The 14,815-nt window shown below is 39.6% G+C and overlaps 1 protein-coding gene across 4 annotated transcripts in view; it reads right to left on the bottom strand.

The window, feature by feature from the left end:
* The window catches only part of PIP4K2A (phosphatidylinositol-5-phosphate 4-kinase type 2 alpha), a 178,153-nt gene that overhangs the window by 135,499 nt on the left and 27,839 nt on the right, over positions 1–14,815 (bottom strand). Inside the window, exon 1 of one of the 4 annotated variants that reach the window (XM_033852441.2) lies at positions 11,276–11,298. The exons of the other annotated variants lie outside the window; for them this stretch is intronic. The gene's annotated coding sequence lies outside the window, so the exon portion shown is untranslated. Of the gene's footprint in view, positions 1–11,275; positions 11,299–14,815 lie in introns of those variants that run through there. 4 annotated transcript variants of the gene reach the window in all.

Below are 14,815 nucleotides of genomic sequence, written 5' to 3' on the forward strand. Positions count from 1 at the left end.
CCCATTACCTTTGCAAAGAGGTTTTAATAGTTCTATGCTGATGAGTGATATGCCAGTACAGCATCAGAATAACCAGCATTCGAATCTCTACAGGAAAGTTCATCACTGGCTGATGCCATTCTATGGGCCATGTGTAAAAAGGGCAGGTGAATCCAATTCACTACTTACTTTAGGAAAACTTACTTTTAAAAAAGGAAAAGACTTTGACAATATTAATAATTATACCAAATAAAATGAGAAGAAAAAAATACTCATGCTTCTAATACACAGACTGTAACTTTGTAAAATAAAAAAATAATCATAATAATAATGTGTGACTGGCACAAAAATTCATCAGATTCAGAATAATATTTTCCACATCATGTAAAACACCTTATTTTACCAGGTACGAATGCGGGTACTAATGGTTTCATATGATGCTTAAAAGAACAAGATCTCAATCAAGTAGCAAGGAAATTAAAATAACTATACAGTTCAATTACATTCCATTAAATAGTCTTAAATTAAATTTCCCATCTAGGAAAAAGAAAGTAACCAGCAAATTTTGATGTGGGTATTCAAATACAGCATACTACTCTTTTTTTTTTTTTCCAGCATACTACTCTTGAAATACTGCTTGATTATTTCATAGAATATCAAATCACAATTATGGTAGCAAATACCTTAAAATCTCATTATAAACTCCTTGGCTTTGAATGTGTTGGCTTTCATCCAAAAGTTTTAAGTGGGAAAGTCACATCTATGTGGTTTTTAATCATTCTTCAACAAACAAAGGGTCATTTATAAAACTAATGGTCATAAAAACAATTAACACCTAACAAAGGAATGAATTCTCATGTTACATGTTTCCCTGGACACACATTTTCACACCAAAACATTAATATGGGAGGGTTATAAGATTAAAACTCTCTTCTAAAGTGAATCCTTTACTTGTATTTCTTAATTAGAAAATATATGTGTCTTTCAGACACTTTTCCCCACTTGTAGAAAGAACATTGGAAAAAAACTTTGAACACCAGTTTTAAAACCCCTCTGAAATATTTTAGAAGATAGGTCATGCTTTCATGATTGATATGACTCTTAGCCATGGAAAATCCTGAAGTTTTCAGTGGACTTACATAAGTAATATTTTTAAATTGTTCTTTTAAAATCTCTGCATTAAAATTTTCAAAATTCTCCAGAAGTTTCTCTGTAGGTGTTTTTCGTCAGCGAATTAAAAGACAATGGGTTGTCAATGAAAACTAAGGCCTTTCCTGGCTAATTACCAAAAAAAGCTTTCCTTCTGCTAGATGAACTAGATGCTTCTGGATCGTGTTTCAACATGGTACAAAGTAAAAGCCCTTTGTTGGCTTACAAGTTAAGTAGCTCCCAATTCAAAATGCATTTTCCCTAAAATTTAATGTTATAAATAGAAGTTGGTTTTCCAAATGAGTCCACAAAATTCTATGACCCATATGTAAATGAATACTATTACATGGGTTTCAGTGCAGAAAATACCAGAAAATAATTTCCTTTGCAATATCCATTCTATCATCAACATTAGACATTAAACAAAAACCAAACACTAATGGAAATTATATTAGAAATTTTTACTCATCTTGAAGCCTGGTGCTTGAAGCAAAACATAATTTGGGCTGTTTTTGTAAAACAAACAAATGAGACAATTTAATAGCAAAAATTTAATAGCAAACTTTGGGGATGTATCAAGTCACAATAAGTCACAACAATATTCTGTTGTGTTTTTTTTTAAAATTATAAGTATTTATGAATTTGTAATGCATATATATATTTAAAAGTAATACAGCAGAAATTAATACATTGTAAATAAACTATACTTCAATAAAATAAAATTTTTAAGAAGGTAATACAAAATTATGGTGGGTAATTTAGGGAGTTAAAAAAGTATAGAGAAAAAACCATTTGTAATTCTGAAGGCTGGCTTCTGTTAGCTTCTGTTCTACATGTTTCATTTTTAGTGAAACCCTGGTTTCAATACCCATTCTTTTCTTGCTAGCTAATAATACACTACTATTATATAGAAAATTATCAGTTTAAATTTATTTAGGAAAAACATGCTTAACTGGAGAGAAAGACGATTTAAACATTTCTACGGAGCTTTCAAGAGTTCGGGAGACAGAGGACACTACTTAAGCCTCACTTTAATTCAGAATGTATGGTTCTGAAATTCTCTAATAGGCGTCACAAGTGCTAACCATATGTTTTTCAACTATAATTAGGGGAGACTTTTTTGGTACACAAAGAGAAAGAGGAGAGGTTGAAGATCAAGAAAAGAGGGGAGGGAAGGTATGTTTATATAAACGATAAAAAAAAAAAACCTCTCTGAAGTGGAAACTAAGCTATGAGAGAAGGAGAAAGGACAACCCTGGCCCATAATTCATCTCCACTGAGTTAGAAGAGCAAGGCTTGTGGTGGAACGAGGCAAAGCTCTGGCTGGAAAGGAGGTCACAGCTCAGAGAACAGCAACCATACCGATGGTTTTCAACTCACGAAGTTCCAGGCGTAGGTACCAGGGCAGTGCAGGACTGGAAGATTCGGCACATTCACTTTTTAAATTTTTACCAAATAATCATTGCTAGCAAAAAACAGGACTGGTTTTCTGATTTATGATCTGCACATTTGTTTATTTGCAGAAGCGCAGTGTAAATGAATATGATCTGTTTGCTGACATACTGACCATGGTTACAGAAAGGGAGGTTGTGCTAGCTGAGGCTTCATCACAGTGTTGGAGGGGTCTCAGCATTTATCCAGGTATAAATGATTATGCAACATTACAATGACCTATACTCTCTCTTAGTGCTTTCATCAAGTGCAGTCTTAACTGAGTAACCATAACAACACACATAATGTAACTCATTCTGACAATTAAAAAGACTGCACACCCATTCTGCAAGTTCTACCTGATTAATTTCTCCCAGATGTAAACAGCTGTGCCCTTATTTGCTCGGAAGCCTCCCTTCTATAAAGTCCAGGGGTTCATTTATTCATCCTCTCATTCAACAACCACTTATTACATATGTATTGTGTTCCAGGATCTATTCCAGGGGCTAAGCAGTGCAATTAATAATGACTGTAATTTTTATATTTCTTGCTCATCCATATTTTCTGCTTTTACCATAAGATTATATTGCTTATATAACTTTCAAAGCTAAATCAGTAAGAACTCACTTTTGTACTTCTCCATGGTACCTAAAAACAGTTTACTTCACACCACGGAAATCTTAAAAAATACATTATAATATGACTACTTGACATATTATAATGAACTGGTACTTATCATTGATCATAAAAATGCTTGGTTATCTTTTTCCACTAAAAATTCTTGCCAGGGACAGTAATGTAATTCTAACCTTTAATTAAAAAAAAAAAAAAGGCAAGACAGTTGATTAGTTTCACTTCTAATATAAGTGTGACACTGGAAACTATGATTTGATTGCAAGTACGGTCATAGCTGCAATGAGCACAAAGGTCCTGAAATGAATGGACTCCAAGTGAGAGAGCAGGAAGGAAAACATCACACTGGCATCCTCGCACTGGCATCCTCACACTGGGCATCCAGTGACTAATGACTGTTGTGTGAATGCCCTTCCCTTTACTGAATACTCACCAGGCACTGCGGTGAATACTGGTGCTTACGGTAATCTCTTAGTGAAGAGTTGGGGAAAACCTTTTATATATACTTATGTGTGTATATATAATACATGTATATATATAATACACATATATACACATATGCATGTATATATAATCATATATATTTATAAATATACACACATATATATGAAGTAAGAATATATTGGTCTAAAATATTATCAAAATAGCTAATTAAATACTATTTATTTAATGTCCTTAGTAATAAACAATTGTAGAAATATGAATAAAAATGCAAAGAACGAAGGGGGAAGAAAAACCTAGTGAACCTTAACTGCTGGTCTCTTCTGGACGGAGACAAAGCACTGATTAATTTTTAACAAGAGTTGATATTCACTGATTACGTACTATGGTCAGCCATTGTTCTCGGGTGTTGACCTAAACCATCTCATTTCATCCTCAGGACCACGTGACTAGGGCACGCAGCTGGAGGGGGGCAGCCTGAGTCCTGGCACTGCTGGGGATACAGCAATAAACAAGACTGCAAGGCCCCGCTGCATGGAGCTTCCACGCTGTGTGAGTAATCATGGGCGTGATGTAAGCAATTACACACGGGGTGCCGGGGGGCAAAGGGGTGCAACCAGATCTAACAAGCCAGGGCAGGACTTCTTGAGGAAATGTCATTTGAGACTTGAAAAAAGGTTACTGAGAAAAGACACTTCTCACTCTTACTTGCCTTAATTTCCAGATTTAGTTAGAATCTACACATATATGCACACACACAGACACACACACACACACACACACACACACACACACACACACACACACGAATTAGCAGTCCAGGACTTTCCTCCAAGAATCTTCTTCTAGCTAAATGTAAAAGCAAAGCTGTTCTTTCACGGAGGATGCAGGCCCATTACCATTAAGAAACATAAAAATGTTTGGACTAGCACCCACTGGGAAGAATAAATTATCAAAGTAACTAATAACGTGTTGATATGAAATAATTTCTTTCAGCAACCAAAGCTCCAACGTCGATCAAAATTATTACAAAAATATGCAGCTATGTCTTACATATATTCTAACAACGAAAACCATATAAGGTATATCTCAACCTAAAGCAAAGGTTCTCCCTCAAAAAGACTCCTCATAATTCTAATTCTTTTAAGGATAAAGACCAATCAACAATATGCAGTTATTGTTAAAAAAGAAAAAAGGAGCCTAGCCATCTAACACCCTTAATTCCATTACACCATGAATAACATATCAGCAGGGGCAGTGTCCTCAAACAGTGAATCTATTTACACCTTCACATTCTGCTTCCAGAGAATTTCAAAAATGGATAAAGAGATTCCTTGTCCACAGTGATTTAATCTTACAAACATGCTCACTTCAGTCTCTTTTTATGCATATTTCTCACTAGTGCAAATATCTGAAAATACAAAAGAATACCTGAGGATATGCATAGGGGCAAATCCAGCCAAATGTGTGGGACAGCTACACGTATGGGGGATGGGAACTGGGGAAGGACTAGAGAAAACAGAAACAAGCATTTAGGTCCAGAAGAGATGGATGCAGGGATAAATTCCAGAAGAGATTAGGAAGGGGCAAAAAGAGACACAGGGAGACCTACAGAACAAGACAGACACGGAGATAAAGACCAACAGATACAGACCGGGAAACGTAAGGAAGAGTCTGACATCTCAAACCTGAGTCATGCCAACCTTGATTCAGGATGTGCTTGTTCAAAACGATGCCAAATGCCAGAGAGTAAATACCCAGCCCTCAACGTCCTAAAAAGGTGGGCTGAGGGGTAATATGTTATCAACCAAGGAAAAGCAAAGGGGATCAAGACATGACACCCCAAAATATGCCACATTGACATAAGAATTATTTTAAGCTGAAAGGCATCTGAGTTCCGGAAATCCTGTAGCTTCTGTAGCTTCTGCTTAAAAGCAGAAGCTCTCAGAAGAACTCACAGTCATAGACCCCATCTCTGGCAGCAACTCTGATCTTCCCTTCTGGGAAAAAGAAGCCAGCACCACACCCAGACAGATCTTGTTGTCACGAACTCTTACATCTCCCATCTATTCTTCTAAGGGCCCGTTTCCAATGACTTCCAGTGACTTCCAAAAGGTCATTCGCTTTTCCAAAAGCACCTTCTGTCCCTCCCTTTTCCCTTCTAAACTAGGGGTATAGACCCCCAATTCTCGCCAGTCCTCTGAATTACTCATCACTGGGTACTCACAGGTGTGTGTATCATGCACATGTTAAAAAACTTGTATTTGTTTTTCTCTTGCTAATCTGTCTTTTGTCAGCCTAATTTACAGGGCCCCAGCCAATGAATCTATGATGGGCAAAGGGGAAAAAAAGACATTTTTCTTCTCCTATAGTAGCAATGTAAAATTTTTCAAGAAAATTAATGAGTTCTTTGGAAGTGTTCTAATATTAACTCAGCCTCTTTTTCAGGTGCAGAAACAGATCCAGGGATCTCATGTCCTGCCTCCTGGTCCAGGAGGTGGACCAATAACTCCTCTGAAAATACCCAGATACTATTTGGACCAATAACTCCTCTGACCACTAAGTCCTCTGAAAATACCCAGATACTATTTGCCTTGCTGTGCGATTGCCTCTGGCCCAAATATCCTACAAATCGCCTGATCCCCCAGGGTGGCAACTTCCACTGAGTTCAGGTATCAACTCCTCCAGAAAGTCTTCCCCACTGTTCCCCACCAAGAATGGTTTGGGCTCCTTCCCTACATCACAAAATAGTCCATACACATTATCATCATGCTTATCATCATGACTAAACTGATTTTTTAAGGGCAGGAACTGGGGTCTAGTGCTTTGTTTTCCAAGAAATTAATGCAGGAAAATGCAATCAATGTTTATGAATTAATTAATTTAAATGACCACAAAAGTCAAAGGCAGACCTAGAACTAGAACCAGGTGTCCCCGTTCTGGTCTGGGGGTCTGGTTTCAAGTTGAGGATACATTAAACTAAAAAGTAGCATGCAATACCAACAAAGAAATTTTGAAAGGTATACAAATCCCTCTAACAGCACTCAAACATATACCAAACACAATCCCAAAACAACCATAACTGCCTTTTCTGGTCCTGTAGCATCTCACACCAGACCCTTAAGAAAAAAGGGGGAAAAAAATCCCACTATTCACCTAATTGTGGACTATTATGTAACAGGGAGATAGAAGACACTGTTCCCAACCCAACCAATAATAAACTAGACCCTTGCACAGAATGATTGACAGTCCTTTTAATTGTTATCCCAGGGAGAACAATAATAGATACTATTTTTATTCATACCAGTATTTAATCCTTTTTCCTCAGTAATATACTGGATGGCACTAATTTCTGTGGGTTAATTATATATTCCCTCAAACAGAATAGGTTTTTCTTTAGCTTTGTTTTATTGAATTCACAGAGCCATCCCAGAGGATTACAGCCAAATGAAGTCATCTCGCCAACTAAAGACCAACTTATTTTCTGCAGAAATGTGCTGTGCAAGCAAACCTTCTCTACTCCACCCTCTTGGTTCTACACAGAACCTTTGCTTTGCTTCTGCTTCTTCCTCTTTCTAATGTGGTGTCATGTCTATTTCATGCATGCTGACAATGAAACATTTAACCACCGGGAAGCCGACTCTCACTTTCCCTAACATTTTAGCGTTAAAGCAACTGCAGATAGTACCTTGCTCATCGTGGGTACTTACAAAACTGTTAACTAGCCTTGACATCTGTATCGACACTTGTCTCCCTAGTAATCCCTTTCATTTCACTTCACTTTCTTTGGGTGAATCGTCCCTTCAAAAGCAGTTTCCATGCTTCTTAGACACCTCTACTCCTAAGAATCATGCTACAGCAAAGAGAGACAGACAGACAGATAGACTGACAGACTTGGAAGCAAAGAAGGGGAAGCTAGCTGCTTTTTACAAGTTACATTTCTCTTGGACATTCTAGTTAGGGCACTCTGTTCATTTTTTTTTTTTAATTATGTGTGTAGATTGTTTCTGTAATCTGTGAGTTTCACATCAGGACAGTAAAGGAGATTACAATTATGTTTTGCAAAAAAGGAGGTGTGGGATCTACCCGGGTTGAATATTCCGACCATGGAGCCCTCGCTCACCGGGTAGTCACCACGAATCACGTGCATGTCCGTGCTGCCCACCCCCCCTCCTGCAAGTTACATTACTGTGGGAAGTCAGACTGAAACTTACCAAGCAAGTCAAACAGTTAAATAACCACCAGCTGTAAAGTTGTGGTTATAAAGGAAACAAACAAACAAGGGGTTTGCAGGGAAAAGGGGTGAGGGAAGGTTTGTTTAGATATGGGAGTCGGGGAAGGATTCCCTGAGGAGGGAGGGCAGAATGTCCAAACCGGCTGTGAAGTGGTATCTTACACTCGAGGCTCATCTAAATTCAGACCTGCCACAGCCCACGTGTTCAAGAGCCACAGCCCTGTGGCTGCCATGCAGGATGACTGCACAGAACGATGAGACAGAATCGGCTCTAAGATGCTAGATGCTGAAGATGAGGAACAGGTTCATGGGGGTTCAGTACACTAGTCTCTCTAATTTTTTCTTTTTTTTTTTTTTTGCGGTACGCGGGCCTCTCACTGTTGCGGCCTCTCCTGTTGCGCGGCACAGGCTCCGGACGCGCAGGCTCAGCGGCCATGGCTTACGGGCCCAGCCGCTCCGCGGCATGTGGGATCTTCCCAGACCAGGGCACGAACCCGTGTGCCCTGCATCGGCAGGCGGACTCTCAACCACTGCGCCACCAGGGAAGCCCTATTCTCTCTACTTTTGAAAAGTCTTAAAGTTTCCATTAATAGAAAGATTTTTTTTAATGCCCTCAAAAGCACCTCTAGTTGTTAGTTTCCTATAAATGATTTACTTAGTTTAACGCATAACAGGCAACAACAGATTCTAAAACCATCAGAAAAAAATTTGTTAATGAAGCTAAACGATAACTCTCAGTCAGTCACTGAGGCATCAAAGTGGCCCTCTCACCAGAGTCTAAATAACAGCAATGATACGAAGATTTATTAAAAGGAGGCTGAGTGTGTCCCACGGTAGAGTCAAATACGACAGGCCACTAAGGGCTCTTAAAACAATCTAAAACTACTAAAACATACCCTGCCACTCTGGTACTTTTAGGTGAAAAGCTGACCAGTAATTATGCTAAAATAGATTTTACAGGGCCAGGACATCAGTTAAAACTCCTCTAGGTTTTTCACTCCTTTTAAACCAGTAGGAATAAACGATACAAAAAATAATATTTGATTTTAATTGCTTGACTTTCATTTCTAAAATGTCTTTATTTTGTCACAAACGCCTGAAAAACATCAGGTACATCCTTCTTAGCCCTGCCGATCCCCCCTTCAACAATACATAAGAAATTAAATATCAGTTACGGGACCTCAGCAAAGAACCAGCACAGGCTCCACTTTCCCAGAGCAATCCCATTAGTTTATACATCAACATAGGCTGGGTATGTGTGTGTCCTTATGTGGACCACCAAAATAAATCCACATAGAAGATGGGGCACACTGAGATACTGTTCTTAGTGGCTATTTCCAAGACTTTCTGCATTTCTTTCACTCTGTTGGTCTGTGGAAAATAGTCTATTCTTCCACCATAGAATATTATGAAGCTATTTTTAAAAATGTGCTTCGTATGTATTGTCCTGGAGGGGGTCTGCATTTAAAAACAAAAAAACCCAACCCCTGTCAGTACTAGCTGTAGAGTTGAAAATAAATGAATAAAATAACATATTTTAAAATTCTCTAAAATCTTTGTAACCTTGGCTTAGGCAATCATTTCTTAGATATGACACCAAAGGCAGAAGCAACAACAACAAAAAACAGATAAAACAGACTAACACCAAAATTGAAAACATTAATGCTGCAAACAATGCTATCAAGAAAGGGAAAGAGGGCTTCCCTGGTGGCGCAGTGGTTGAGAGTCCGCCTGCCGATGCAGGGGACACGGGTTCGTGCCCCGGTCCGGGAAGATCCCACGTGCCGCGAAGCGGCTGGGCCCGTGAGCCATGGCCACTGAGCCTGCGCGTCCGGAGCCTGTGCTCCGCAACAGGAGAGGCCACAACAGTGAGAGGCCCGCCAAAAAAAAAAAAAAAGGAAGAAAGGGAAAGAAAACCCACAAAATGTGAGACAAGATTTGCAGAGTACATCTCTGATAAGGGACTTGTATCCAGAAAGAATTCTAACTCCGTAATAAAAAGACAACCTAATTGAAAGATGGGCAAAATATGTGAATAGAGATTTCTCAAAAAAAAAAAGATATAAAAATGGCCAATAAGCATATCAAGACACGCTCAACATCATTAGCCATTAGGGGAGTGTGAATCAAAAACACACTGCACACCCACGAGGATGGCTATAATCAAAAAGACAGTATTAAGTGTTGGCAAGGATGCAGTGAAATTAGAAACCTCATACATTGGTAGTAAGAATGCAAAATGATACAATTGCCTTGGAAAACAGTTTGGTAATTCCTCAGAAAGTTAGAGTTACCATCATGACCCAGCAATTTCACTCCTAGGTATATACCTGAGGAAAACAGAAACATATGTTCACACATAAACCTGTATGTGAATGTTCAAGTGGTATTATTCATAATAGCCAAAAAGTGGAAACAACCCAAATACCCATCAACTGATGAATGGATAAATAAAATGGGATGTATCCATATAATGGTATATTATCTGACCAGAAGAAGGAATGAAGTACTGCTATATGCTACAACATAGATGAACCTTGAAAACATTATGCTAAGTGAAAGAAGCCAATCACAAAAGGCTATATGAAACTACAGACAAGAAGGAGATTCATGGTTGCCTACTGCTCGGGATGGGGGTTGGGAGGGTGATATGGTTTGGTTTCTTTCAGAGGGGATGAAATTAGATTGTGATGATTGTTGTAGAATCCTGTGAATATACTAAAAGACACTGAATTGTACACTTTAAATGGTACTTAAGTTGTACATTTGTATGGTAGGTGAATTACAGCTCAATAAAGCTGTTAAAAAAAAAAAGTTTGCTGTAAAAATATTCTCTAACTAGCAAACCTAGAAATAGAAGATGAAGACCTTGTAATAAATACCTTTGAATTATGTGAATTTTTTATAATCCACTGAAATAGGCTGCTGTGGTCATTAAAAACCATGTTTTTGAAGTATATTTAATGATGGTATAATAGTAAACAAATACAGCAGAGTACAAAACTACATATAATTATAATTTTATAAAACAAGAATATATTTGTAAAAAAATGAAAAAAGGATTCTCTCTAGGATGGCAGAATGGTGAGCAATTTAAATACTGTGCTTTAGAATTTTCTATCCTTTTTCTAAATTTTATCCAACAAGCATACATTATTTTTACAATCATAAAAGCAGCTATTTAATTTTTCAGATGAACCACATGCACCAGGAACGCAAGCATGTGACTGTAATTATTATTTAACTGCAGATCCTTTATTAATATCGTATATTAGAGAATATTTTTCCCTTTCATTTTTCATAGTAAAAAGTCGCATATATCCCCCAACTTTTCCCATTGGCTAATTCTGCATAACAAAGCACTCCAAAGTATAGTGGCTTAAAACCACCACCATTTTGTGGGCTCACAATTCGAGAAGGGCTCCACTCCGCTCTCCAAGGTGACCGCACTCTGACTTCTGGGTCTTGGTGATGGCTGTCAGCTGGACGGCCTTCCTTCTCCCTCCTTCACCATGTGAGAGCCCAGCTCAGGCCTCTTTTCCTGGAGGCTGGTGGTCAAGAGGGCGAAAGCGGACTGCAGGAAGCCTGTACCTGCAGCCACCGAGCATCACAATCCCCATATTTCACTGGTCAGAGCAAGTCAGATGGGCCAGATTCAGAGGGAAGAGCACAGACTCTGCCTGTCGAGGAGAGAAGCAGTACGTGACGCAAGAATGGGAGGGATTGTTGGGGAACCTGTCTGCAGGCAGTTTGGAGACACACCCAGAGAAACCCATTACCAGTAGAGTCAGCCCTAACACAACAGATAAACTTTGTATTTGGTGAAAGGCTGCTATCTGGCCCCTATTTTCTTTCCTTTTTTTTTTTTTTGCGGTATACGGGCCTCTGTTGTGGCCTCTCCCGTTGCAGAGCACAGGCTCCGGACGCGCAGGCTCAGCGGCCATAGCTCACGGGCCCAGCCGCTCTGCGGCATGTGGGATCCGGGGCACGAACCTGTGTCCCCTGCATTGGCAGGCGGACTCTCAACCACTGCGCCACCAGGGAAGCCCCTGGCCCCTATTTTCTACTGTTCTTGTAAGAGATGCAGTCTACTGAAAAAATGCTGGCCCCTTCATTTGATAAACAGCCCCATTCCATTTGCTAAAACTTCACTATTTAAAAAAAAAAAATCACAGAAAAAAAAGAGGGAAAACTCGATTTTAGTCATATTTGGCTATAGCAGAGAAGATAGTAAATATTCTAGGCTTTGTGGGCCATACAGTCTCTGTCTCAACTAGTTGACTCTGCTTGACTGTAACACAACAGCAGCTACAGGCAGTATACAAACGAAACAAGTGTAGCTGTGTTCCAATAAAACTCATTTATGGACACTGGAATTTGAATGTCATATCATTTTCACCCGTCATGAAATATTCTTGTAATTTTTTTAAACCATTCTTAGGTTGTATGCAGAAACCATGCTTGGCTCAAGGGCCATACAGAAACAGGCAGGGGGCCAGATTTGGCCCACAGGCTATAGTTTGCCAACCCCTGTGCTATAGTTGATTCAAAAGATATATTAAAATGCCAAGAGAGGAAATACTCCGCTGAGTACCTTATACACACACAGCCACATGCATTTCCTGTGTAGAACCTTCAACCTGCAGCTACCAAAGTTCTCACTGCCCTCAAACTGCTCTACCGAAGAGCCGTTTTACCTTCCGTTCAACTTTTCTCACTACTTTAATTCTTGGTTTCTTTTCTTTTTGTTTTGCTACTGACAACAGTAAGGCCTGTGCTCTTCCTGTGTCAGCCTTCCAACCTCAAGCGAGCCCACTTTGCCTTTATTTACTAGAAAATGCCAGCAACCTAAAAATGACAAAACTACCCTATTCTGGTTATTTTATTCCTAGTGTAGTGTTTTATTCAAATGATTAAAAAAAATACTGATGATCACATTAACAGTATCCAGGAACATAAAAAAAAAAAAAATGTGCAGGCAACTAGACACTTGTCAGTTTAGCTCAAAACATACGAAAGGAACAAACAACGCTCTTGGTGATGGTATGGTGGCAGGACCAAGCTGCCAGGTACAGAGGGAATGACGGCCTCTAAAATACTAAGAGTATCTGCTCTGACATTGAACCTGCCTCGTCTGTGAACTCCTCGCATTTGAATCTGGCTCTTAGTCTTTATTCAGTGAGGGACAACTCGAACCTGACGTCAGCTAAGGGGTCAACATACCACATTAACCCTTGTTTGGAACACTTGGCATTCTCACCAGGCATCTGAAGAGGCACAGATGGTCCGGTAATCTTTAAATATGCATGATCTGCCTCTGAAAATGCTGTCAGCGCCCCTGCCCCAGGAAAGGAGCAGCGTTCCATCATCTCCCGTGTTACCTGCAGTCCTTTTTTCAAACAAGACTGATCGTTTGGATCCTTCAGCTTTTTTTTTTTTTTTTTTTTTTTTTGCCTAGCAGAGGCCATCTCTGATACCAAGATAAAAAAAAAACTTATTTTACATGATAGTACAGTACAAACAAAAATGACGAGACTTTATATTGGATCAAGTCAGTAACCTTATCCTATTCAGTCCCCAACCTTTCACCAAGGGAGCTAAGAGATGACAGGTTACTGTCTATGACCTTGACTCTCCAAAGTGATGCTAATACCACCACAGAGTCAAGGCTTTCCTTGAGGATCTTAATACTATTCACATTTTACATTTGTACTTCATTACCTAGAGTCTGCCATCACATTTTAAGTCACCAAAGAGACAGGCTCCACATGTGGGGCGTATTGATCCTGAGTTTTTCAAACACGGAGGTGGGACCACTGCCCGGGGCCTGAGTCAGAGCTGGGTTTGCTCCCGCCCCTGCTCCTCCCCACCCCCCCAACAGTGTCTGCTCAGCCAACTGGCTCCCTGGGCTGTTTTCTCATCCGTCAAACGTGAATGATGACCCATGCCCTCTGACCTCTCAGGGCTGTGTAAAGGTCAAGCCCGTGACAAAGGTACAGCTGCTTTGTAAACGTTAAAACAAAAGCTATTTTCTTTTATTATAAACCTTCTTCCTCAAGCATCAACAACTAACTTTTGTTCAGGTCTGCAGGGGCTGGGAAAGAAGTCAGATGAGCCTATGTTTTTGCTTTGGTTTGTAATCACAGTTTCATCTTTCCAGACTGAAGAGTCCTTTTTGATTTTAATTTCTTCTCCTGGTTTGGTAGGTCTTTTAGTTGTTCCTCTTAACTCTTTCCAGCGCTCTTGTAGCCCTTCTACCAAATAGCAACACACACACACACACACACACACACACACACACACACACACGGCGCGCACACAAGCGTGCACATGATTCAAAGCGTAAGATCTTGAAATATTTATAACTGTCCTGGAACCGCCCAGCATTTCCTGGACGTCATCGGCTATAACAGGCAGCACATGAGCCAAATACCTGTTAGAAACAGTCTGAATGATCCTGAAATACAACTTTGGAGCCCGATGACTGGCTACATATAATGTAGGCTCTTTTTTTGTAGTGGTTCTAAATGCACTGCCTTACCGTTTTCTTTCTGTACACGATGTAGTAGCCTGGCTTGCCCACTCCTACAGCTTCAGAGCTGGGGCAGATCACCTTCAGCCTTATCTTCCCCATTGGTTTGTTATTTTCCTATCTGAAAATGCTTAATATCAAAACATAAATTCAGGCAATCTCAAAGATATTACAGACTGGGTCCCCTTTTATTAAAAACCAGCATCAACGTCTGTGATATTAACAGTCAACACTAAGTATCCTTTGTCCTGTCCCTTGTTTCTTCTCTCACAGCCAGTCCCTCCACTTCTTTTGCCAGAGGAAGCTGTCGAAAAACTTTTAAGCCTCTCTCTCTGTGCCCCCCACCCAAACCCCAGCTTACAGCCAATGTGTTTACCATTATTCTTTGAACTGTACTTGTTCGTGTCATTATACCC

Source organism: Tursiops truncatus, chromosome 2 (assembly GCF_011762595.2).
Source record: "Tursiops truncatus isolate mTurTru1 chromosome 2, mTurTru1.mat.Y, whole genome shotgun sequence".
Taxonomy (NCBI): domain Eukaryota; kingdom Metazoa; phylum Chordata; class Mammalia; order Artiodactyla; family Delphinidae; genus Tursiops; species Tursiops truncatus.